Source organism: Mirounga leonina, unplaced genomic scaffold, assembly GCF_011800145.1.
Source record: "Mirounga leonina isolate KUSES-001 unplaced genomic scaffold, KU_Mleo_1.0 Mir_176, whole genome shotgun sequence".
Lineage (NCBI taxonomy): Eukaryota > Metazoa > Chordata > Mammalia > Carnivora > Phocidae > Mirounga > Mirounga leonina.
In genome coordinates, this window is record NW_023270454.1 from 10,939,757 (window position 1) to 10,967,044 (window position 27,288).

The following is a 27,288-nucleotide window of genomic DNA, read 5'->3' on the forward strand; positions in this document are numbered from 1 at the left end:
GCCATCTGTTTCCCCCTGGGATGTGGACTGATATGCCATTTTCACCCAGGCTTAACGATTGCAAATCCACCTGCTTCTTTTCAAAAATCCACATTGAAATACTGACGTGTGCTGTTCTTAAGGGGCTGAGAATACCAGGAAAACACAGCGTGGCCTCCACGAGGGCCACAGGCTGGTAGGGGAGGCTGGCGGTCACGTCCCCGGGGCAATAAGGTCTGTGTGGGATGAGAATTATAGGGCGCAGTGGTGAAGGACCAGGTGCTGGATGAGAGTGACCAAATTTGACCCCTGCCACTGCCACTCACCCATGGATGGGCCTTTGGCAAGTTTTTTAAGCCTCAGTTTCCTCGTCTGCAAAGCGGAGGTAATAATAGTAGTTACTTCACGGGATATAATGAGAATTATGCCTTAATTTCTCAGCACATCTTGGCACATAGCTAACACTACATAACTACTAACCGTTAGGTAAACACAGGTGCTATGGAACCAACGAGGAAGATGAGCTATTCCCGCAGATGAGGTTAGGATCCTGAGCTTCATTTCTTACCTGTCCTTTTGGCCTTATCTGCAGGACTAGATACCTTGAAACCGTCAGCTCTGGCTTCTCCAGAAGAGGAACCCCACTGAAGAGAAGGACTTCACTGAGCATGCCAGGACAGATGCTTCCCTTGCACTTTTCCAGAGCTAGACTTCTCCAAGTCTAGAAAGGATGGTGTCTTTTATATAGGTGAGTCTTTTAAAAATTATTTACTCCATTTTATTAATGGGTTGTATTTTTTTAGAGCAGTTTTAGGTTCACAGCAAAATTAGTTAAAAGGTACAGAGATTTCCCATATACCCCCTGTCCTTACACATACATAATTTCCCTCGTTATCAACATCCCCACCAGAGTGGTACATTTGCTATAGTTGATGAACCTGCATTGACATGCCATTATCACCCAAGGTCCATAGTTTACATCAGGGTTCACTTTTGGTCTATGGGTTTAGACGGATTTGTAATGACACGTATCTATCCTGAGAGTGTCATACAGAATACTTTCACTGCCCTAGAAATCCTCTGTGCTCCACCTATTCATCCTTCCTTTCCCTCTAAGCCCTGGCAATCACTGATCTTACTATCTCTTTAGTTTTGCCTTTTCCAGAATGTCATACAGTTGGAATCATCCAGTATGTAGCCTTTTCAGATTGGCTTCTCCCGCTCAGTAATATGCATTTAAGTTCCTCCATGTCTTCTCATGGCTTGACAGCTCATTTCTTTTTAGCACTGAATAATATTCCATCATACAGACAAACCACAGTTTATCCATTAACCTACTGAAGGACAACTTGGTTGCTTCTAAGTTTTGGCAATTATGAATAAAGCTGCAGCTCAAGGTAAATCTTGGTGGAATTAGCCAAGTGAAGAAGGGGGCCAGGGTGAGCAGGCAGAGGGAAGAGGCTGAGCAAAGGAGAGAGCCCAGTAAGGGGGGGACTGCCGAAGTCTGGGTGGTTGAGGCCTCACCTGAGCAGATCGGAGAGGAGAGTGGGTGTGCTTGGAGCAAGTGTGACGACTGCTGTGTTGGCCTCCCACATCTTGGCAGGGCCAGAGCTCCCGGGGGCTCTGAGAGCTTCCTGTACATGGGTCAGCTCCTCTGTGTGCCTCCTCCACACTATGATGTAGTTGAATTCCGACAGCCTGCTCTGCCCCACACTTCCTCCAAGGTGTAAAGTGGGCAGTGGCTTTCTACAAGGAGACACCACAGCAGGAGATGGTGACTTGACCAGACAAAAAATGTGGAGAAAATTGCAGGAGACCCAAGCTGGAAGCCAGAGGGCTACTGGCACTTTTTAAGTCCTTCTCTCCATTTGTCTTCCTGAGGAGTTATCTTTTGTTCCTCCTCCCCCAGGTAGATGGTTTAGGATGTTTTATCATGTTTTTAAGCTGATGGTGAATGTGGCTGAACTACCTCACAAGTATTCGGGGGCTGTTATGGACTGAATTGTGTCCTCCCCCACCCACCCCCACCAAATTCATAGGTCAAAGCCTTCACCCACAATGTAACTGTATTTGGAGATAGGACCATTAGGGAGGTAATAGAGGTTAAACTCGCTCTCTTCAGGCAGACACAGAGGAAAGGCCATATGAGGACAGAGCCAGAAGGAGGCCATATCTATAAGCCAGGAAGAGCTCCCTCATCAGGAACGGAATCATCCAGCATTTTGATCCGGGACTTCCAGTCTCCAGAATTGAGGACATGAATGTCTGCTGTGGAAGCCACCTCGTCTGTGGTACTTTGCTACGGCAGCCTAAGCCGACCAATATAGGGGCTTTCCTAAAAAGAGCTCCTTCGACACCTGGCTTTGTGGTGGTGTGGCCTCCGTGGCCCAGTCATCAGTGACTCTTCTTTGGGTCAGCACTAGCAGACTGGCTGTGACTCCCCCTGATAGCTGTCCCTCCAGAGGCAGACATAGAGCAGTTCCTAAGGAGACCATCCTCACTGGCCAGTGACAGAGGGAGGAGCAGAACCCTTGCCCCCCGACCCAGGAGGCTGGTGTTGGTTAAGGAGTGCCAACAACTGTGAAGGGTGTGAGACTGCGCCCAACTCACGAGGCTAACAAGTTAGCCAGCACAGTTTCACGTTTGCGGGCAAAGGATACAAGACTTTGGGGTCAGAGACAAAGGATCTTGTTACTCACAGCCACAGCAGTACCAGGGTATAAGCGTCTGTGCTCGGCTCCCCAGGCCCAGTTCCCACAGGGCCACGTGAGGAGGGTCAGGTGCTGCCTGCCCGGGCAGAGGGTGGCTTTCCTGGGAGGAACCCAGGCTTCGTGAGCCTGTCGTCTACAATGGCCAGTAAGCTTGTCTGAACATCGCTCTAGGGGTAGCGCTGTCTGTCTCACATTAGACAGTAAGCAGACCTGCCCTTCCCTGCAGAGGACTATACCCTGCTCTCTGCCAAGGCTGTTTGCCATGCCAGCAGCCCGGTGGCATACATAGTGAGGTACGGATTCTAGCAGCTTTGTTGCTCTGATTGACCCCTGACAGGGACGAACCCCAAACCGTTTTAATAAGTTGCACCACTTATTCCCCACTGTAGATGCTCCTCCGGGGTAACCGAGATTGTCTTGAAATCTACACGTGACTATAAATAGGTCTGATATCTTGTGGTTTACCATATGTCTGTTTTAAAAATGTAGGTTTTATTATTGTTCAGGTATGGTAAAGCTAACAGATCAGAGGAGATTGCCATTGAAATGATCTTTTTTTTTTTAACGATTCACATTTCTAAAAAGTTTGTTTGTTTATTTTTAGTAATCTCTACACCCAACACAGGGTTCGAACTCACCGCCCGAGGTCAAGAGTCGCCTGCTCTTCTGACTGAGCCGGGCAGGCGCCCCTGAAGGATCTTTTTTTTTTTTTTTAAAAAGATTTTATTTATTTATTTGAGAGAGAGAATGAGATAGAGAGAGCATGAGAGGGGGGAGGGTCAGAGGGAGAAGCAGACTCCCCGCGGAGCAGGGAGCCCGATGCGGGACTCGATCCCAGGACTCCAGGATCATGACCCGAGCCGAAGGCAGTCGCTTAACCAACTGAGCCACCCAGGTGCCCCTGAAGGATCTTTTGTTACTCACAGATCCTAAGAGGCAGGGGGGACCCACTGAGCTCTGGGGAAGCACCAGGGTCAGTCAGGAGGCAGAAGGAATGGAGGAAAGCATGGTCAAAAGTCTTTATTGTGGTTTCCACGGGAAGGAGTGGGTAAAGCAGGGGAAGCAGGCATAGGATTGGCTCGTCTGAATAATTTCAGTGGGCTCTGGGGCAGAGGGGCTGTCCCTAGTTGTCTGGTACTTGTCCCTGCGATGATCAGGGCGGGTGGGTAGTGGTCTAGAGAGTGAGAGCCTCATAAAGAAGGTGGTTGCGGGTGTGGGCTCTAGATTGGCTGGTTTACATATGGAAGGCATGACTGTAGCCGAGCGGACTCCTATACCACGTCTAAGAGCTGGCTAGCCGTGCGCGGGGCAGCTGCTCCAAGGTCAGCAAGGCCTAGAGGTCAAGGCCGCAGAATTAAAAGACACACTTAATACAGAGTCAAATAAAAGCAATAACTCCTTGTGAAAGCCTAACTCCTGAAGAACGTGGAAACTAGGAGGTATATCAGCGAAAGGCACCTCTGGAATTAACAAGCCTGTCATTATCTATCTAGTCAGTGCCATGAGTCAACACTTGTTCGTTGAGTAGCTGCCATGAGGCACTGTGCTGGATGCTGGGGAGACAGGGATGGACCCAGAAGCCCCCGCCTTGCCTCGTGGAGCCCGGGGTGGAGCTGCCGAACCCACACAGGGACCACTAGGTGAGGTCTACAGCCCCCTGAGAACACTCACTTGTCATCTGAAAATTGAAGGTGCATTTTCTCCAGGACACATTTGAGCCTGAAGGCATAGTATACCCCTAACCACAGTGGTACGCCAGGCAGGAAAAATGACCCTGCCTTTTGGAACTCTTTGTCCCGCCAGAGGCATTTCCGGAATTTCCTCGGCACCCCAGATGACCCGTCTGAATCCTCCCATCTGGGCCTCTGTGTTATTTCTTTGTCAAAGTTGATGAACTATGTCTGCAGATGGCACAGTCCATCACTGTGGTTCTCTGGTGTGCTCTTTTGGGGAAAAAAAAATTTTTTTTTTAAGTGTTTCTGTAGCTCAGAAGTTCATTTGTCTTAAATCTGTTTGGGCTGCTATAACAAAATACCACAGACTGGGTGGTTTATAAACAACAGAAATTTATTTCTCGCCATTCTGGAGGCTGGAAGTCCAAGCTCAGGGTGCCGGCAGATTCAGTGTCTGGTGAGAGCCTGCTCTGTGGTTTATAGACAGCTGTCTTCTCACTGTTTCCTCACATGGTGGGAGGGGAGAGAAAGCTCTTGGGGTCTCTTCTAGAAGGGCACTAATCCCGTTCATGACCTAATCACCTCCTAGACGCCCTACCTCCAGACACCATCACATTGGGGGTTAGGATTTCAACATATGAATGTTGAGGGGACACAAACGTTCAGCGTAGATAGCAGCATCCTAATTTGGGGTTCTCCCCTCTGCTGTTCATCTCCCTCCGACCCTCTTCCCCCTTCTCTGGTGGGAAGAATAGACTGTTTAAAGCAGGCCACTCATCATCATGCAAATATAAACTTCTGGTAAAATATACACCAGTACTCTAGTTTTAAACTTTCTGATGCAGTGAAATGTTTCAATTTGGATTTCTGGCAACTACTATCATCATCTTAAGAGATGTATAAATACATGTAAATAAGATATTAACACCACAAGATTGTTTTAGACCATTTCCCCATCTGGTTTGGTCCTGTAGTTGTGTGGGAAGGAACAGTTCTTGGAATCTGGCCTGAGCATGAAAATACAGAACAAAACGATCACTTAAGGTTTGCAGCAGCCTGCAAGATGCTTACCTCTGAAAGCCAATTGCAAATTCAGTTATAACATCCCTGTAGTAGTCATAAACATTAGGTCAACATTGCACTGTTGCTGGGGTGAAGGGTTTCCAAACCTGGTGAATTCTTAGAGCTTTCTGGAGAGCTTCTAAAAATTCACATCCTGGGCTCTGCTTTTAGAGATTATGATGGTATCGGTGTGTGGTGGGGGCCGGGAAGCTGTATTTTTCAGAAATTGCTCAGATAGATATCTGTGATGATAAGCTGACTTGAGACCCACAGCTTTATTCTGAGAGTCTTGCCATCCTAAGTATGCTCCCTGACTGGCAGCTGCAGCATCCCCTAGGGGCTTGTTAGAAACACCCACTGCATTTTCACAGGATCGGCAATTTACATGAAACTAAAGAAGCAATGGTGGAGGGGATCCCCAGGCGGTGAAGTCTTTGGGATACGGGATGATCTCACTGTTAGCAAGTCAGGAAAGACCTTATGGGGAAGTTGGGCTGATAAGAGCATAAAAAAAGCAGGGCAAACTTGCTTCTATTTGACCAACACAGAAGCGGAGGAAGTAGCAGAAAGGCAGAAAGGAGACAGGGATGGGCGACCTGAGTTCTGTCCCCAGTCTTACCCAAAAATGAAATACAGCAAATTTTTGCTGTGATATATTGTCGATAATACATCCTATTATTTACGTGGAGTGCTATCATAGGTACTCTTTGAGGATATTTGTGGAGTACAATAATACTTTCTTTTTTTTTTTTTTTTTTGGAGTTCTTACTCAGCTGAGGCTGCTTGGTGCCTAAGAAAGCCTTGCAAAGATTGGACTGGAATGAGCACAGGGTCCAACCCTTTCGCTAACCCACTGTGCATCCTAGGAGAGTCACATGGTTTCCCCAGGTCCTGGGTTCCTCATCTGTAAAACATCTATAACTCCCAATCTCATCTGAACCTATTTGCTCCATTTTGAAATAAACTTTTGTAACATCCTCTTTGCAATTCTAAAATGAAAATCATAGATATATAGATATATAGATAATAGTTACAGACATAATTTAAAAAAATACTTTGTTGCTCTGAAAGTAATTCAAATGGGAAATTCAAGTGACCAGGTTATAACAAAATAATACATAATTTAGTACACAAAGGCTTGGGCAGTATATTAACCATGTCTTTTATGGTCTGTATTCTGATTCTTTGACACCTAGGGCCTTGCTGACCCTGGAGGGACTGCCTCTCTCAGGGCTAGTGAATTTCTAGAGCTTGTAAACAACCTGCCCAAGAGCAAGCTTCCAAAACGCAAACCAACCAGTCCAGAGCTTCTAACCCGATCACCTCCTTTATGCAGCTCGCACACTCTGGGCCACTATCCACTCACCCTCATTACCGCAGGGCCAGGTACCAACAACTAGGAACAGCCCCTATGCCCCAGGGCCTACTGAAATTTTTCAGACTAGCCAATCCAAAGCCTGCTTCCCCTTCCTCACCTGTTCCTTCCCATGCAAACCACAATAAAGACCCTTATGCATATTTTCCCCTTGCTCCCTCTGCCTCCTGACCCACCCAGGGTGCTTCCCTGAGTGGGCCCCCATAGCACAATGTGCCCCCTCCTCTTGGGATCTGTGAGTAACAAACGATCGTTTTCAACAGTAGTCATCTCCTGGTCTGTCCGCTTCCTATACCTTGAATTTTCTATGAATACAAATACGTGGAAAAAAGAACTATACTGTGAGACATTTGAAAATGGTTTATTGCTCCTACTCACAATGACTAACCTTAGGTTTAACAAAAGTCTGAAGATCAGGAGCCATTTCCTATAAAGACAGAGAAAAAGAAAGCAGCAGAATGGCTAGACAGAGAGAGAAAATTTCATGTTAAGTATTAACAGAGCTGAGTGATTTGGATATGATAGGAGAAAAAAGAAAAACCTTAAGTAGGGATAAGATGCCAAGAGAAGTTATAGACTATAAAGGCAAATAAGGAAGTAGCATATTTTTGCAAATCATCCAGGCCTTATTCATAAGTGCCGTGTCAAAACAATTCCTTGTGATGACACAGGATCTGGGAGTGACGAACTCTCACAGAAAAAACCTCCCAGAGCTTGAAATCTCATCACAGATTGGAGCAGACAGTCTATCTGGCAGGATATTGGGAAGTCTTATGGGACCCGGATAAATTCTTCTTTGCATCATCTGTCCTGACATCACAGGACATCCAGAGTCCCTGCCACTGTATACTAGTAACACCACCCAATCGTTGTGACAACCAAAAGTTCTTCCATGGAAATTTTCACACGTATTGTGAAACTGCTAACTTGGATAACCCCCAAGTTCCTTCCAGAACTAACTCACTTCAATTCCATGGTCCTAAGGTTGCTGGGGCTTCACGGATGAAGTACGTTGCTAATGTCCTTTAAAGTTTGAGAGTTACTATTGCTAGACACCATAAGCCATCGCCATGAACTGGCCAGGACATGTTAAGACACAAAAGGAACAAAAACATAAGGAGAAAATAACAAAAAAAGCCACAGTGGATTACTTTTGAGAGCAAAGTCCAGACCTTTAAAGGAACATCAAAAAACTACTTTTAAATCTTACCACCACAGGGCACCTGGGTGGCTCAGTTGGTTAAGCGACTGCCTTCGGCTCAGGTCATGATCCTGGAGTCCCCGGATCGAGTCCCGCATCGGGCTCCCTGCTCAGCAGGGAGTCTGCTTCTCCCTCTCCCGCTCCCCCCTCTTGTGCTCTTTCTCTCTCTCACTCTCTCTCTCAAATAAATAAATAAAATCTTTAAAAAAAAAAAAAATCTTACCACCACAGTTGTGCGAGTAACTAGAGTTCTGGAAGCACAGTTTGGGTGGGCACTCCTCCAGCCCCCAGGCTCTAGGATGCAGAGCTGTATTGTGTCCATAGTGCTTAAGAGCTTGACTCCAGAGTGAGACAAAACTAGGTTCGAATCTGAGCTTTACCACTTGCTAGTTGTGTGGCTGTAGTCAATTTACTGGATGTCTTTGAGTTAGTTCCATAATCAGAAAAATTGGAATCAGATGCCTAATTTACAGACAGTTGTAAGGATGGGATAATGCACACAAAGGGCTTAGCTCAGAGCATGGCACTTAATGAACAACCTAAGCTATCATGAATTTACTGTGAATGTGTCTGTATTTCTATTTCAAACTGTCTGCCCACCAGAGGGCGTCAAACACCGTTCTGGAATTTGGAAAAGCTGTGGCCCAAATCCCCCCAAATTCTGTATTGGGAAACATGCTCTAAAAAACCTAAGCATTCATGTATGACAAAAAGAATTTAGCAACTTTCCATTTGCTTGCCCCTTCACCCTTGAGAGATCCTATACCTAAAATAAAACGCTCAACTTCAAGACTTGGTTTAGACGAAGACTGATGCATAACCTCGTGGCTTTGAGGCCACTTCTTAAACTAGTGGCAAACCAAGGACAGAGCTGTGCGAGAAGTGTGCCTCTTGGGCAGGAGTAAGGAAGACAGCTTTTGTAGAAAATTTAAACACAAAAATACAACTGACTAAAAGTCAGGTAGTGTTTTAGATCACTATGTACCAGAAATTCTGAATAATGTCACTGATAAAATTCTCCTCCACAAAAATATCTTTTGTTACTGGAAGTTCTAAACAATTTCTTTCTTTCTTTCTTTCTTTCTTTCTTTCTTTCTTTCTTTCTTTCTTTCTTTCTTTCTTTCTTTCTTTCTTTCTTTCTTTCTTCCTTCCTTCCTTCCTTCCTTCCTTCCTTCCTTTTTTTCTTTCTTTCTTTCTTTCTTTCTTTCTTTCTTTCTTTCTTTCTTTCTTTCTTTCTTTCTTTCTTTCAGATTTTATTTATTTATTTGAGAGAGAGAGAACTCGAGCACAAAGGGGGATGGGAGGAGCAGAGGGAAGGGAGCGGGAGGGGGAAAGAATCCCAAGCAGATTCTCCACTGAGCGCAGAGCCCACCGTGGGGCTCAATCTCAGCACCCTGAGATCGTGACCCCAGCCAAAACCAAGAGTCAGATGCTCAACCGACTGAGCCACTCAGCCCCGCCTTTCTTTTTTTTTTTTAAAGATTTATTTATTTATTTGAGAGAGAGTACATGAGACGGGGGAGGGTCAGAGGGAGAAGCAGGCTCCTCACTGAGCAGGGAGCCCGATGCGGGACTCGATCCAGGGACTCCAGGATCATGACCTGAGCCGAAGGCAGTTGCTTAACCAACTGAGCCACCCAGGCGCCCCCCGCCTTTCTTTAAGATTTTATTTTCAAAGTTCTAAACAATTTCTACAGATATGACTGCATTTTAGTAATATATACATAGGTTCAATTTGGCACATTTTCTTTTTTTTCCCCAAGGTACAGGCATCTCTCTTGAGGTGAACCTATATCAGGGTGCCCTGCCCTTCACAAAGAAATGAGAAAGATCTCAGAGCACCTGACAAATACCAGCAACATTGGGCTGTGGGATAGAGGAAGTCCCATGTGTGTATCTCAGATGGAGGGACAAGCTCAGGGAGGGGACCATTCATTGAAAGATGGGCAGTGAGTGTGTTCTGGCTATCACTGCTCGGTGACATAAGAACACTGTTAAATCTAGACGCCTGTTGGGGCACCTGGGTGGCTCAGGTCATGATCCGGGGTCCTGGGATCAAGCCCTGCATTGGGCTCCCTGCTCTGCGGGAGGCCTGCTTCTCCCTCTCCCACTCGCCCTGCTTGTGGTCCCTCTCTCGCTGTGTCTCTCTCTGTCAAATAAATAAATAAAATCTTTAAAATATAAATAAAGTAAATTAAATTAAAAAATATCTAGACGCCTGCTACAAGAATGCACCCCCTCATCACCCAAACCGCTGCATGGAATTTGGTGAATTTTCAGCTGCAGAGAGAAACTAACAAGTTTCCTGTCCCTTCTCTTTTGCATTGTTGCAGTGTGTCTGCCCCCCAGGTTTGCTCTGTAACAAAGTTCCCCTACCAGTTAGAGGGTGTCTGGGAAAAGGACCCTCCTTCAGGTCTGCAAGGCAGGTTACTAACAGACTAGTCAGCTTCATTCCCCAGTGGTTTCCGAGCTAATACCAGCTATGACTGTTCATTAAGGATAGGACTATATGTCCAACAATTGAATCTGCTTTCTTTCTAATTCTTGCCATAACTTCAGTTTATGGGTAAGGGGAGTGAAGCCCAGAGGAGTCAAGCAAAGTGTATCAATGTCACCCAGTTAATGACAAGAAGAGCAAGCGCTCATGGAAGGTTCATGGAGTGCCAGGCACTCTTCCAGGCACAGTATAGAAATGAGCTCAGTAGGGGCGCTGGGGTGGCTCAGTCTGTTAAACGTCTGCCTTTGGCTCATGTCATGATCTCAGGGACCTGGGGATCGAGCCTCAGGTCATGATCTCGGGGTCTTGGAATGGAGCCTCAGTTCGTGATCTTGGGTTCCTGGAATCGAGCCCCAGGTAGGGCTCTCTGCTCGGCAGGGAGTCTGCTTCTCCCTCTTCCTCTGCCCCTCCCTCCCACTCATGCTCTCTCTCTCAAATAAATAAATAAATCTTTAAAAAAAAAAAGGGGGGGGGGAGAAATGAGCTCAGTATTCCTTTCCCAAATCTTTTTAAAAAAATTTTTTATAACTTTTTTCATTTTATTTTTCATCATGATAAGTGTACTCTTTAATCCCCTTCCCCCATTTCCCCCCCCCCCCCCCCCACCACCCCTCTGGCAACCCTCAGTTTGTTCTCTGTAGTTAAGAGTCTGTTTCTTGGTTTGTCTCCCTCTTTCTCTTTTTTCCCCTTTGCTCATTTGTTTTGTTTCTTAAATTGCAATATAAGTGAAATCATATGGTATTTGTCTTTCTCTAACTGCTTTTGCTTAGCATTTTATTCTCTAGCTCTATCTAAGTTTTTATAAATTATTTTTAATTGTGGTAAAATACACGTAACATAAAATCCTCATCCCCATTGTTGTGCAACCAGCAGCACCATCCGTATCCAGAACATTTTCATCTTGCCAAACTGGAACTCTGTCCCCATTAAACACTAACTCCCCATTCTCGCCTCCCCTCCTCCATCAAATCTTGAAAGGCAGATACAATTATTATCACCATCCCCGTTTTACAGATGAGGAAACTGAAGCCCGGAGAGATTCTGTAACTTTCCCAGATCACAACTAGTAGACAGCAGAGCTGTGATTCAAAGCCAGACAATCTGGCTCCAGAGGCAAGAGCTTAACAACTCTGGCTTCAGAGACATCTAACCAGGACTACACTTTTCTTTCTTTCTGATATTGACGCAATCCAGAAGACTAAGAAACGGAGCCTAGAAAGTTGGAACAAGTTTCTGCTTGTTTCTGCTGGCTTCCTGCACAGCCACTCATGAGAGTAGTGAGCCTATTGCCTTTGAGTCCCACACTCTGCTTCCATCCATATCCCAAGGGAGCTCTGAGGGTTGTCTCCCCTCCATCCTGTGTGCAGTCATAGGCTCCAGTTTGCCTGTGATGAGAGAAGTGGACGCTGGGCTTTGGACAAGTGGCAAGCTGGGCCCCAGATGGGATGTCCTGTCTTGACACCTTCTGTAGCTCAGGGGGATGCTGTCTATGCTGGAATAACCTATGCTCCCCATCACTGCCAAGGAAGCCCCTCTTCACCTGTCCAGGCCAGCACTGCTAAGGAAGGAAACTGACCTCCCTCCCCGCTCTGGCACCTGTTTAATGCTGAATGGAAGACGCACTGGACCCTTACCTAGCATCTGCATTCGAGAGGCTGGCATGACAGAGGGGGCATAATCCTGCACACACACTTCAAGTCTTCATCCCTATTTATTTTTATTAGCTTTTTCTTCCTATTTCCAGCCCTTAAAAAGACCAGCCTTGAGGAAGAGCAGCTTTTATACAAGACAAGTTGATAGGAGATTTCTCCAGTTGGTCAATGTAAGTTTTATATTCTCCCTTAGAGAGGTAGAACTTTAAAACTCTGCACCTAATTCATCAGCACACCCTGAGCTTTACCTAGAATAAATCCCACTGCTGACCTCTGCTTACTCCTCTATCAACACCACCCTAATGAAAGCCTCATGGCCCTTGCCTGGGTGAGCACTGAGACCTGCCACCTCCCAGACACAAGCCACCAGAGTCAACCTTCTAAAAGTCAATTAGATCCCCTAAGATCAGGAATAAAACCAGGATGCCTGCTTTCACCACTTCCATTCAAAATAGTACTGGAGTCCTAGCCAGAGCAATTAAGCAAAATCAAACAAATAAATAAATGGCATCCAAATCAGAAAGGAAAAAGAAAACTGTTTACCGATGACATGATCTTATATGCAGAAAATTTTAAAGATTCCACAAAAATCTTTTAGAACTAATCAACTAATTGAGTAAAATTGCAGTATACAGAATCAACATGCAAAAATCAGTTGGATTTCTGTATACTAACAATGAACAGTCTGAAAAAGAAATTAATAAAAGAATCCCATTTATAGTAGCATAAAAAGAATAAGTTACTTAGGAATAAACTTAGCCAAGGAGGTGAAAGACTTGCACACTGAAAACTAAAACATTGCTGAAGGAACTTAAGACACAAATAAATGCATGCATTCATGGACTGGAAGGCTAAATATTATTAAAATGTCCATACTACCCAAAGCCATCTGCAGACATTATGCAACCTTTATCAAAATCCCAACAATGACTTTTGCAGAAATAGAAAAATCCATCCTAAAACTCATGTGGAATCTCAAGGGGCTCTGAATAGCCAGAAGAGAATTTTGAGAAAGAAGAACAAAGCTGGAGGACTTTTACTTCCTGATTTCAAAACTTACTACAAAGCCACAGTAATCAAAATAGGGTGGTCCTGGCATATAGACTGAAGGAATGGAATAGAGAGCCCAGAAATGCCAAATGATTTTTGACAAAGGGCCAAGACCCCTCAATGTGGAAAGGACAGTCTTTTCGACAAATGATGAAGGGAAAACTGGATATTGACATGCAAAGCCTAAAGGTGAGCCCTTACACCACATATAAAATCAAAAAACAATTTAAAATGAATCAAAGACCTAAACACAAGAACTAAAACTATACAACTCTTAGAAGAAAACAGGGTGAAAACTTCATGACATTAGATTTGGCACTGGTTTCTTGGATATCATACCAAAAGCATAGGCAAAAAAAGAAAAAGTAGATAAATTGGGTTGTGTCAAAATTTAGACCTTCCATGCGTTGAAGTGTACAATCAACAAAATAGACAACCATGAAATGGGAGAAAATATGTGCAAATCATATAGATATATACATAAGGGGTTAATATCCAGAATATATAAAAAACTCCTACCACTCAATAACAACAAAACAAACAACCCAATTAAAAATGAGCAGAGGACTTGAACAGACATTTCTCCAAAGAAGACATACACATGACCAATAAGCGCGTGAAAGGATACTCAACATCACTAATCATTAGGGAAATGCAAATCGAAACCATAATGAGATATCACCTCACACCCATTAGGATGCTACTATTAAAAAACACAGAAAATAACAGATGTCGATGAGGATGTGAAGAAATTAGAATCCTTGTGTAGTACTGTTGGGAATGTAAAATGATGCAATAGGGAAGTTCCTCAAATAATTAAACATGGAATTACCACATGATCCCACGTTCCCACTTCTGGGTATATATTCAAAAGAATTGAAAGGAGGACTCAAAAGATATTTGTATTCCTCTGTTCATAGTGGTGTTATTTACAGTAGCCAAAAAATGAAAGCAACCGAAATGTCCATCAGGGATGAATGGATAAACAAATGTGTTCTAGCCATATAATCGAACATTACATAGCTTTAAAAAGGTAGGAAATTCTGACACAGGCTACAATATGGGTGAACCTTGAGGACATTATGATAAGTGAAATAAGCAAGTCACAAAAGGAAATATACCATAGATTGCATTTATATGGGGTACCTAGGGTAGTCAAATTCATAGAGTTGGAAAGTAGAATGGTGACTGCCAGGGACCTGGAGAGGAAAGAAAGGGGGATTATTGTTTAATGGGGTTGGAGTTTCAGTTTGGGAAGATGAAAAAGTTCTGAAGATGGATGGTGCTGATGGTAGACAACAATGTGAATGTACTGAACTGTATATTTTTAAATAGGCTAAGATGCTAAGTTTTATATGTATTTTACACACACACACACGCACACATTGATCAGACAATGCTGCATGTCTTCTCTGAGCCCCCTTGGTTTTCCACCTCACTCAGAATAAAATCCAAGTCTAAGTGCCCCACGCTCCAGCCTGCAGGCTCCATACGGACCCCTGCCTTCCCTGCACATGACCAGCACATTCTGTCTCAGGGCCCTTGCACTTGCTCTTTGTTCCATCTGCATAGAAGGTTCTTCTCTCAGATAACTGCATGGCTCATTCCTTTACTTCATTCAGGACTCTACACAAACATCACTTCCTCTCGCCACCATATTTAAAATAGCACATCCCTCAAGCTCCATGTCTTAAAAATACTTTTTTTCCTTCGTATCTTACATCAGTACCTGGCATTATCTCAGCCATTTTTTTAAAAAAAATGTTTATTTATTTAGAGAGACAGCACACACGCATACGTGAGCGGGGAGGGGCAGGGAAAGAAAGGGAGAGAGAATCCTCAAGCAGACTCCCTGCTGAGGACAGAACCCGATGCAGGGCTGGATCCTAGGACCCTGAGATCATAACCTGAGCCAAAATCAAGAGTTGGATGCTTAACGGACTGAGCCACCCAAGCGCCCCTGTCTTAGCCATTTATTAATCTCTTTATTGTTTGTCTCCATCACTAGGATGTGAACTCTACAAGGCCAGGGTCTTTGCCTGGCTCATTTCTGTGTCCCCACTTCCTAGGGTATTGCTGACCTACAATAGATGCTCAGTAAATATGAGCTGAATGAATTAATGAAGGAGGAACAACACATAACAGACATGTTGGTGAAACCAGTGGATGACGTAGAGCTGGGAGAGTGCTTTTCTTTTAGGTTGTTCTGTTGGGTTGTGTGTCTTTTCTGTTAGGTTATTCATAAACAGTTCTGTTCTGGACAGTCTTGGCCCATCGATTGTGGTAGATCCTATGCATGTATCTTGATAGGATTCATCTTGAAGAGCTTCAGTTTTAAATAACCTGTCAGTTGTGCCATTCAAAAGTCTTATATTTGGGGGACACCTGGGTGGCTCAGTTGGTTAAGCGTCTGCCTTTGACTCAGGTCATGATCCCAGGGTCCTGGGATTGAGCCCCGCATCAGTCTCCCTGCTCAGCGGAGAGCCTGCGTCTCCCCTGCCTGCCATTCCCCCTGCTTGTGCTCTCTCTCTCTCTCTGACAAATAAATATATTAAAATCTTAAAAAAAAAAAAAAAGTCTTGTATTTGGGACACAGAATTCATTCGCTCTCTGTTGAGGACTCAAAAGTCTACTCCCCGTGGAGTTACTGCAGTATCTGGGAGTAGACTCAACAAGAGTCCTTCCACTGGGATCTGAATACTGTTTTTCTTTGGTGTCACCCCGTCTCTGGTTATGAAAAACTGTGTCAAGTTGGTGGGGGCGGGGTAGAAGGAGTAGGTGGGAACTCTGTAAACCTAAAACTGCTGTAAAAAAAATAGTCTTTTCATTCAAAAGGCAAACAGAAGAGAATAGTCAATTTATTAAGAGAAAAGCAAGTATCATTTGAAATATCCATTGTCGTGGCTGTGTTATTAACTAGCTTAATATATTTCATAATCACTACAACAGAAGGTGCTATTACAAACATTAGGAATTTGTGTAAAGTCGGGAAGTATCCAAAAGCTGAACCCAAGTGTGTACAAACGTGAGCAGACTTTTCCAGAAGCCAGAGCACACCCCAGAGTTAGGCCACCTCTAGGGGCTCTGTGGCCAGCACAGAAGGCAAGTCACTTGTCACCTGGGAGACCAAAGTGCAAACCCGCAGCTGGGAGCTCCCAGCCCTCTGGAGCATCACCCGGACGCCTATCATTCCTTCATTGTGATGAAGTTCCCAAGGATGTACCAGCCTTGTCATGGGCCCCGCCCGATCCTGCAAGGCCCCATGGCTAATCCAGTACAAGTGTAGACCTGATGGCCCATCACCTCTTACTTCCCAGAGCTTCTCCTTGCCTTGCCTGGAATGGCTTTGTGCACAAATAATGTTTAAATGCCAATGCTATTTAACCCTTTGAAACTCTAATTTTATAAACATAATTCATCTTATCAAGCATGTTATTAAGCAATGTTTATAATAGATCAGTTTTTACTATCTTCATTGAGTGTCATAAAGATACATGTGTTTACATGGACAAGAATACATAGGCCAAAACTACATGAGCGTGTACCTTATTTTCTCTTTATAAAGTTGAAATTCTGTCTTCGAAAAATTTCCAGATGCATAAAGATTACTCCCTAATTACCTCAGGTAGTAATTTAAAGGTCTGAGGCTAATTAAGAATCTTAGGGTTAGATTTAAAGAAAATATAATCACTGTTTTTATTAAAAATTTGTAAGAGAGACTGTCTTTTTTCCATTGGACATTCTTTCCTGCTTTGTCAAAGATGAGTTGACCATAGAGTTGAGGGTCCATTTCTGGGCTCTCTATTCTGTTCCATTGATCTATGTGTCTGTTTTTGTGCCAGTACCATACTGTCTTGATGATGACAGCTTTGTAATAGAGCTGGAAGTCCGGAATTGTGATACCGCCAGCTTTGCTTTTCTTTTTCAACATTCCTCTCGAAAAAAAAAAATCGTAAGAGGAATACAACACTTAAAACCTTACCCAGGCAGTAAAGATGGAGTGACTCCATAGGCTCACGTAATTGGCAGTGTCGTTCATGCCGCCATTAACTGTTGTAACTCTTGTTAAATACACAAGCTTACATTTATAGTCCTTTTCATTTATTTATTTTTTATTTATTATTGTTTTTATTTTAGATAAAGAGAGCATATGTGCACACACAAGTGGGGAGTAGAATGGCAGAGGGAGAGGGAGAGAGAGAACCTCAAGCAGGCTCCATGCCCAGCTTGGAGCCCGAGTCGGGGCTCGATCTCACAACCCTGAGATCCTGACCTGAGCTGAAATCAAGAGTCGGACGCTCAACAGACTGAGCCACCCAGGCACCCTCCCTTACATTTACAGTCTAAAATATTTCATGTAAGTAATAATAACCTGTCTGACAAGTATAAGGAGTTTAGAATATTCTATTCAGTTAAGCTTGTGGTAAGATACCCAAAGTCTTGCATAAACTAAAACGTTGTATTTAAATTATATTGCACACTGTCATTAAATCAGAGAGAAGATACATAACTATCTTTTAAACCAAAATTCATAATTAAGGGTATTAAGCAAACTTGAAACATGGATCTTTATATTACTCTCATGTATTTATTTTTACTAATATTAAAACTCTTAAAATTGTACTTAAAATTTTAACACAGAATGGTTTTTGTAGATTCATTATTTGACTTTCAATTGTTGACATAATACTGACTGCCATTTCTTTATTCCTTGTAATTTATCGACAGAAACCTCTTTGTTATTAAACTAAAGCTGCATTTTTCCTTTTTCTGATCCAGAACTTTTTAAAGAAAGAAATGGTTTAATATTAGAAAGCAGATATACTTTTTACATTTCTATTAATGACTTATTTATACATTGTTTTAATTTTTAAAATTTTATACTAATTAGGGTAATATGTACCATTTGGAAGCTATCTTCATCGCTTTAAGTGTACAGTTAGAGATATTAAATGTATTCAAATTGTTTTGAAAATATATACTTTCAATCGATGTTTTAATAACCAAATTTACTTTTTAAAAGTCTTTTTTGGGTGGGGGAATCTTTCCCAGCAAGGAAATTACTGGATGCTTCTAGAAGAATGATTTCTTTAAAGTATTTAAAATACAAGTACAGATGGTTACAGTATATAATTTACAGCTTGACTCTCTCAGGCAAATTGTACATTTTATTTCTTTCAGCTGGAGAGTTTTTCCTAAAGGGCCAACACATTTAAAGCATCAGGTCCTTGGCATTATTTCTTAAACTGCTTTGCACTCTGGGGCATCTTTGAGATTCTTTATCTTTGTAACTACTAGAAACCATCAAAATCAGAACTGTATTGAATTTGAAAGATTTTCCAACTGCATTTGCTGACTCTCTGCAGAGACAGGCTATCCTGGTGATTCTGTGTGCATTTCTGTCCATTCCGGGAGCTGTATTAAAGATGTAATTATTCCATACATCTGGTACAACATGGGTTGGCTAGTATTGTAGGTCTTACAAATTAATAGAAACTTTTTTTTAAAGGACTCTTAATTAGGTTTAAAAATATCTCCCAACTTTGCTCATGACCAGGGCTTATATATTATAACTTGTTCTTTCACTAAAGGTGGGCTTCAGATGGGGAAGTGCAGATTGGGTGGGGAGAATTTCCTTCGGGTGGTGCCTTAGTCCTTTTGGGCTGCTATAACAAAATAGCACCATGGGGTGTCTTATAAACAATAGACGTTTACGGTTCACAGTTTTGGAAGCTGGAAGTCCAAGATTAGGGCGCCAGCTTGGTTGGGTGAAAGCCCTCTTTCTAGTTCACAGCTGGTGCCTTTTCACTGTGTCCTCGCATGGTAGAAGGAACTTGGGAGCTCTCTGGGGTCTCTCTCTTTTTTTTTAAGATTTTATTTATTCATGAGAGACAGAGACAGACAGAGAGAGGCAGAGGCAGGCTCCCTGCAGACCAGGGAGCCTGATGCAGGACTCAATCCCAGGACCCCGGGATCACAACCTGAGCTAAAGGTAGATGCGTAATGGACTGAGCCACCCAGGCGCCCCTGGGGTCTCTTTTATAAGAGCACTAGTCTCATTCTTAATGGCTCCACCCTCATGACCTAATCACCTTCCAAAAGGCCCCACCTTCAAACACCATTGGGCTTTAGGATGCAACACTTGAATTTTGGGGAGCACATTCAGACCATCGCAGGTGACATGAAAAGGGAGAAGGGGAGTAGGAGAAATTCCTAATGTGACTTAAGATAACCACCAGACTTTTGAGCATTTAGATTTGAAAGCCCCTTGAAAATGAATTAGTTTGGTTTTAATCAAATGATTCCTATGAAAGCCATAGCAAATGTGGGTTAACTAGTATACTAGTTTCATTTTTCTAGTTAGTTGTAAGAATCTTTCCCCTAAGGCATGAACGTATGAAATCAGGAGTTTCTTTGGTGAGAGATGTGTATCGTTAGAACAGAACACCCTGTAATTCAAACACACGCAAACATTTAATAATTCGGTTCCGTGGTCTCTCTAGGCACACTTTAATTGCTCAGTAGCCACATGTGGCTAGTGGTTACCCTATTGGGCAGCATAGAATATTGCCATCCTCACTGAAATTTCTACTCTACAGTGCTGATTTAGAGCATGTTCTCTGAAACATGGCTTAATACAGGGTAAGCGTTAACCCTACATTAATTTGTATGTCTGTTCTTATAGTTTCCCCTCCCCTCTCCTTTTTTTTTAAAGATTTATTTATTTATTTGAGAGAAAGAGTTGGGGGGGGTAGAGGGAGAGAATCTTCAAGCTGACACCCCACAGAGCACGGAACCTAATACAGGACTCAATCCCAGGACCCTGAGATCATGACCTGAACCGAAATCAAGAGTCGGACGCTTAACCGACTGAGCCACCCAGGCACCCCTCCCCTCTCCTTATAACACTTTTGTTGAGATACAATTCACATACCATATACTTGGCCTATTTAAACTGTACAATTCAATGATTTTTAGTATACTTACAGAGCTATGCAACCATCACCACAGTAAATTTTAGAACATTTTTATCAGCTCAAAAAGAAATTCCATATCCTTTAGCTATCATTCCTTTATCCACCCCCCATACCCTCCAGCTCTGAGCAAACACCAACTTATTTCCTGTCTCTATATGTAGATTTGCCTATTCTAGACATTTCATGTAAATGGAATCATGTATGTGGTTTTTGTGATTGGCTTCTCTCATTTAGCATAATGTGTTCAAGGTCCATCCATGCTGTAGCATGTATCAGGAGTTCACTCTTTTTATGGCTGAATAATATCCTATTGTATGGATATACCACATTTTGTTTATCCATTAATCACTTGATGGACATTTGGGTTTCCACCTTTTGGTTATTATGAATAATGCTGCTATAAACATTCTTGTGTAAGTTTTTATGTAGAAATATTTTCATTTCTTTAGGAGTGGATTGTTGGGTCAAATGGTAAAACTATGTTTAGCCTTTTGAGGAACTGCCAGAATGTTTTCCAAGGTGGCGCACCATTTTACATCCTAACCAGAAATTTATAAAGATTCTAATTTTTCTACATCTTCACATTTATTACCTGACTTTTTTTTCAGAGAGGGAGAAAAAGAGAGAGCATGAGCACAAGCAGGCAGGGAGGGGCAGAAAGAGAGGGGGAGAGAGAGAGAGTCTTAAGCAGGCTCCACATCCAGCATGGAGTCTGTCTCAGGACTCAATCTCACAACCCTGATATCATGACCTGAGCCAAAATCAAGAATTGGACACAACTGACTGAGCCATCCACATGCCCTTACCTGACTTTTTGATTTTACTCATCTTAAGGGGTATCTCCTTGTGGTTTTGATTTACATTTTTCTGATTTCAGGCATCTTTCATGTGCTTATTGGCCATTTCTTTATCTTCTCTGGAGATGTGTCTATTCAGACCTTGCTCATTTTTAAATTGGATTATTTGTCTTTTTATTCTTAGTCATAAGAGTTTTTAAAAAATATATTCTATATACAAGTCCCTTATCAAATATATATTTTGCAAATATTTTCATCCATTCTGCAGGTTGTTTTTTCAATTTCTTGATAGTGTCCCCCTGAACCACAAAGTTTTTAATTTTGAGGCGGTCCAATTTATCCATTTTTTCTTTTTTGCTCATGTTTTTGTGAAATATCTAAGAATCTCTTTGCAAATCCAGCATCATGAGGATTTGCCCCAATATTTTCTTCTAAGAATGTTAGAGTTTTAATTCTTACATTCAGGTCTAATTCATTTTGAGTTAACTTTTTGTATATGGTGTGAGGTATGTGTCCAACTTCATTCTTTAGCATTTGGCTATACAATTGTTCTGACACCATTTGCTTAAAAAAATATTCTTCCCCATTGAATGGTCTTGGCACCCTTGTTGAAAATCAACTCACTGTAGACACATGGGTCTATTTCAGGACACTCAACTCTACTCCATTGATCTATGTGTCTATTCTTATGCCAACATCACACTATCTTGATTACCACTGCATTAACTTGAATTCAGGAAGTATGAGTCTTCTCACTTTTTCTTTTTCAAGATTGTTTTTGTTATTTGGGGTCTCTTGCATTTCCATATGAATTTTATAAGCAATTTATCAATTTCTAAAAAGAAGGTAGCTGGCATTCTAATAAAGATTTTGTTGAATCTGTAGATCACTTTGGGGGAGTATCACCTTTTTAACAATGTTAAGGTTCTCAATCCATGAACATGGGATACCTCTCCAAAATTTCACTAAGCAGTATTATGTAGCTTTCTGAATATAGATTTTGTACTTCTTTTGTTAAATTTATTCCTAAGTATTTTATTCTTTTTGATGTTATTGTAAATGGAATTGTTTGCCTTACCAGATTGGTTATTGCAAGCATATAGAAATACAATTGATTTTTGTGTTGATCTTGCATTCTGCCACCCTGCTGAACTTGTTTATTAGTTCTAATAATTTATTTTTAAGTGAATTCCCTAGGATTTCCTACATACAAGATTATGTTGACAGTGAGTAGAGATAATTTTATTTCTTCCTTTCTAATGTGGATGCCTTTTATTTCATTTTATTGCCCAATTGCTTTACTAGAACCTTCAATACAATATTGAATAGAAGTGGCAAGACAACTTTGTCTCATTCCTGATCTTAGGGAACTGTTAAGTATAATGTTAATTGTGGGTTTCTCATAGATGTCTTTTATCAGGTTGAGTAAGTCCCTTCGTATAGTTTGTTGAGTGTTTTTTTTTTTCATCACAATAAGTGCCCTCTTCAATACCCATCACCCATCTGGCACATCCCCTACCCCTCTCCCTCCAACCACCTTCAGTTTTTTTCTATCATTCAGAGTCACTTATGGCTTGTTTCCTCTCTCCTTTTTTTCTTTTCCCCCTTCCCATGTGTTCATCTGTTTTCTTTCTTAAATTCCACATATGAGTGAGATCATATGGTGTTTGTCTTTCTCTGACTGACTTATTTCACTTAGCATAACACACTCCAGCTCCATCCATGTTGTTGAAAATGGCAAGATTTTTTTGGTGTTTTTTTTGATGGCTGAGTAATAGTACATTGTGTATATATATATATCACATCTTCTTCATCCATTCATCAATCGATGGACATTTGGCTCTCTCCACAGTTTGGTTACTGTTGATAATGCTACTATAAACATCGGGGTGCATGTACCCCTTCAAACCTGTATTTTTGTATCCTTTGGGTCAATACCTAGTAGTGCAATTGCTGGATCATAGGGTAGTTCTATTTTTAACTTTTTGAGGAACCTCCGTACTGTTTTCTGGAGTGGCTGCACCAGTTTGCATTCCCACCAACAATGCAAGAAAGTTCCGCTTTCTCCACATCCTCACCAACCTGTTGTTTCTTGTGTTGTTAATTTTAGCTGTTCTGACAGGTGTGAGGTGATATCTCATCGTGGTTTTGATTTGTATTTCCCTTCTTTTTTTTTTTTTAAAGATTTTATTTATTTATTTGACAGAGACAGAGACAGCAAGAGCAGGAACACAAGCAGGGGGAGTGGGTGAGGGAGAAGCAGGCTTCCCGCTGAGCAGGGAGCCCGATGTGGGACTCAATCCCTGGACTCTGGGATCATGACCTGAGCCGAAGGCAGCCACTTAATGACTGATGTTTTGTATTTCCCTGGTGATGAGTGATGCTGAGCATCTTTTCATGTGTCTGTTAGCCATCTGATTGTCTTCTTTGGAAAAGTGTCTATTTGTGTCTTCTGCCCATTTCTTAACTGAATGACTTGTTTTTTATGTGTTGAATTTGGTAAGTTCTTTATAGATTTTTGGATACTAACCTTTTATCAGATAAGTTATTTGCAAATATCTTCTCCCATTCTGTAGGCTGTCTTCTAGTTTTGTTGATTGTTTTCTTCACTATGCAGAAGTTTTTGTCTTGATAAAGTCCCAATAATTCAATTTTGCTTTTGTATCTCTTGCCTCCAGCAATGTGTCTAGTAAAAAGGTGCTATGGCCCAGGTCAAAGATGTTGCTGCCTGTGCTCTCCTCTAGGATTTTGATGGTTTCCTGTCTCACATTTGGGTCTTTCATCCATTTTGAATTTATTTTTGTATATGGTATAAGTGGTCCAGTTTCATTCTTCTGCTTCTTGCTGTCCAGTTTTCCCAACACTATATCTGTCTTTTTTCCATTGGATATTCTTTCCTGCTTTGTCAAAGATTAATTGACCATACAGTTGTGGGTCCATTTCTGGGCTCTCTATTCCATTCCATTGATCCGCATGTCTGTTTTTGTGCCAATACCATACTGTCTTGATGATTACAGCTTTGTAATATGGCTTAAAATCTGGAATCATGATGCCTCCTGTTTTGTTTTTCCTTTTCAGAATTGCTTTGGCTATTTGAGGTTCTTTGTGGTTCCATACAAATTTTAGGATTGTTTGTTCTAGCTCTGTGAAAAAGGCTGGTGGTATTTTGATAGGTATTACTAGTATTTTGTTTCTTTTTTAATCAAGAAAGGGTATTTGATTTTGTCAAAGGCTTTTCCTGTGTCTATTGAGATAATTATGTGCATTTTGTTTTTTATTCTATTGATACAGTGTATTACATTAATTGATTTTCAGGCATTAAACTAACCTGTATTCCTGGGATAATACCCACTTGGTCATGGTGTGTAATCCTTTTTATACACTACTAGATTTGGTTTGCTAGCCTTTTGTTAAGGATTTTTGCATCCATATTCATGAGAGATATTTGTCTATAGTTTTTTTGTGATGTCTTTGTCTGGTTTGGGTATCAGGTAATACTAGCCTCATAGAATGAGTTGAGAAGTATCTTCTTCTCTATTTTTTGAAAATTTGTAAAGAATTGGTATTAATTCTTCCTTAAATGTTTGGTAGAATTGGCCAGTGAATCCATCTGGGCTCGAGCTTTTTTGTAAGTAGTTTTTTTTTACTACCAATTTAATGTCTTTATTTGATATAAGTCTATTTAAATTTTTTATTTCACTTTGAGTTGTTTTTAATAGTTTGTGTCTTTCTAGGAACTTGTCCATTTCATGTAAGGTATCTATATATTGGCATACAATTGTGCATAGTATTGCTTTATAATCCTTTTTATTTATGTAAGGTTGGTAGTAATGGCCCCTCTTTCAGTCTGGTTCTAGTAATTTGAGTCTTCTTTCCTTTATTCTTGGTCAGTTTTTGTTGATTTTGTTGATCTTTTAAGATGACCTACTTTTGGTTTCATTGGTTTTCTCTATTTTGTATTCTCTATTTCATTAATTTCTGCTCTAAATCTATTATTTCCTTCCGTTTGCCGTAGGTTTAGTTTCTCTTTCTTCAGTGTCTTAGGATGGAAGGTTAGGTTATTGATTTGAAATCTTTTCTTTTTTCATGTAGACATTTACAGCTATAAATTTTCCTCCAGGCACTGCCTTAGCTGCATAAGTTTTGGTATATTGTATCTTCATTTTCATTCATCTTGAAATATTTTTTGATTTCCATTTTTATTTATACTTTGATCTATTGGTTATTTAGGATTGTGTTGTTTAGTTTTCACATATTTATGAGTTTTCCAAATTACTTTCTGCTATTGATTTCTAATGTAATTCCGTTGTGGTCAGAGAACATACTTGTATTATTTCAATAATTTTAAATTTATTAATGTTTGTTTTATGGTCTGACATATAGTCTATCTGGAGAATATTCCATGTGCAGTTGAGAAGAATGTACATTTTGATGTTGTTGAGAGGAGTGTTCTACAGCAGATTCTATTTTTAAAGTCATTATGGAAAATTTCAAATGAATACAAAAGTAAAGACAGCTTATGATGAACTCTTCAGGTACTCACCACTCAGTTTCAACAATCTCATGGCAACTTTCAGGAGTTTTGACAGATAATACCTCAGTGGTTCCCAATCACGGCAACAACTTGGATTCTCTGGTCAGTGATGGCTTCTCAAGATGAGGTCAAGAGGTACACAGACCTTTTGGCATACTGCCAAAATGTCCCCTGCCCAGAAGTTTAGGGGCAAGTTCTGAGTAGTAGGTGATCTGTTGGACCTCCAAAAATGTTAAAGAAAAAGGGACAACAGCATTGAGCCTTGTCAAAATCTTATGGTATGTATAGTAGACAGTCAAATAACAGATTCCTGAGGATCTTGGAGGAAATATTTTTAATGCAGAGCTAGGTTTTATATTAGGCTGTTGGCTAAAGTAATTGTAAAGTGTTAGCTTGTCTAAACATTTGTTAAGACTTTATGGCCAATCTTAGCATATCTTTGTAAAGTGTTGAGCAGATACTCTGTAGTTTTTGTTTGGGTACTATCAGTTAAGTACGATCATGGCAGGTCTCAGTTACTTCTTGTTCTTATTTGTTCCAAGGTCATACTTCTAACACATCTTTTATTTCAATAAACATATTACAATATTTATTTTGCTTTATTTTCTAACGTCTTCAGTCTTTTGTGAATGTTTCTATAGCTTTTTTTTTCTCCTGGCTCCTGCTCAAGTGACTTGTTTCCTCGTGTGTCTTATAGTTAATCATGAGATTGTGTTCCATAGACCCTATCTGTAATAGTTCTTTGACTTGGGTTTAAGGTATAATCCTCAAGTGAACATTTACATTTGCTTTGCTCACTTTCCTCCGGGAAGGTGGGACTTGAATAAAAATGGGCAATTAGGATGGTGGATAGATCCAGAAATTTTAGACTGAGTTTGGGTCCACATAAAACTAATCTGAGGCTGCTGATAAAAGAGTAAGTATTGAATATTCAAGCCCATCTAAATACAGAAACTTAGAACCCAGGATAAATCCCATTACAATTAACTTTGAAGAACCATTCTAATTCTTCGATATATCAAATATGTTCTAAATAAATAAGCCATTGACTAAAGTGTAAAGGTGGTTTTGTTCTAGAGAGATTTCAGTTACAATGCACAGCCTTTTTAGAAACAAGAGAACATGAAAATGGAGACTATCTTCTGTTTAAAGATTAAAATATCCAAATTTGGTTCCCTTCCTACTCTTTGATTGGAATAGAAAAGTTTGCTCTCTTTCCTTTTTGAAGACACTGTATTTTTTTACAACCTAAATATTATAATTAAATTGCATCTCTGTGATGGAAGTTCTAATATTCTATTTTTACCTTTTCCTGCAGTGAAGCCTAGATATCCCTTTTCTTATTTTCTGCCTCTCTACTCAGAATGTTCCCTGTTTACTTATCTCCACCTGGCTGGTCGTTAGATAGCATTTGTCATTGTGTTTTCATAGTCCTAACTTAAGACATTCCAAGAACTACATACTCCTGGTAGTTTTTACAGTCATATTACAATAATTCTTCACTCTCCCTCCATGTCCCATATATGTGCTTGGCTGAGCACCCCAGAATCAAAACAACTTCAGAGACATTATCTAATAAGAAGATGGCTTTCCTACCCCAGCTTTACGGAGTCATTAATGACATATAACATACGTAAGTTTAAGGTGTACAATGCAATGACTTGATGCAAGTATATATTGTAAAATGAGGACTGTAGTAAGGTTAGTTAACACCTCCTGGGTATGCCTTTTTAAGGCTGTCTTTGAGATCTAACCTAGATGTTTTTCCTATGTAATCTTT

At 41.1% G+C, this 27,288-nt stretch overlaps 1 protein-coding gene across 1 annotated transcript in view; it reads left to right on the forward strand.

Moving 5' to 3' along the window:
- Window positions 1-664: 664 nt before the first annotated feature.
- Window positions 665-27,288, forward strand: part of MTMR9 (myotubularin related protein 9) — a 92,253-nt gene continuing 65,629 nt past the window's right edge. Inside the window, exon 1 of the mRNA XM_035022670.1 lies at window positions 665-727. The gene's annotated coding sequence lies outside the window, so the exon portion shown is untranslated. The remainder of the gene's footprint in view (window positions 728-27,288) is intronic.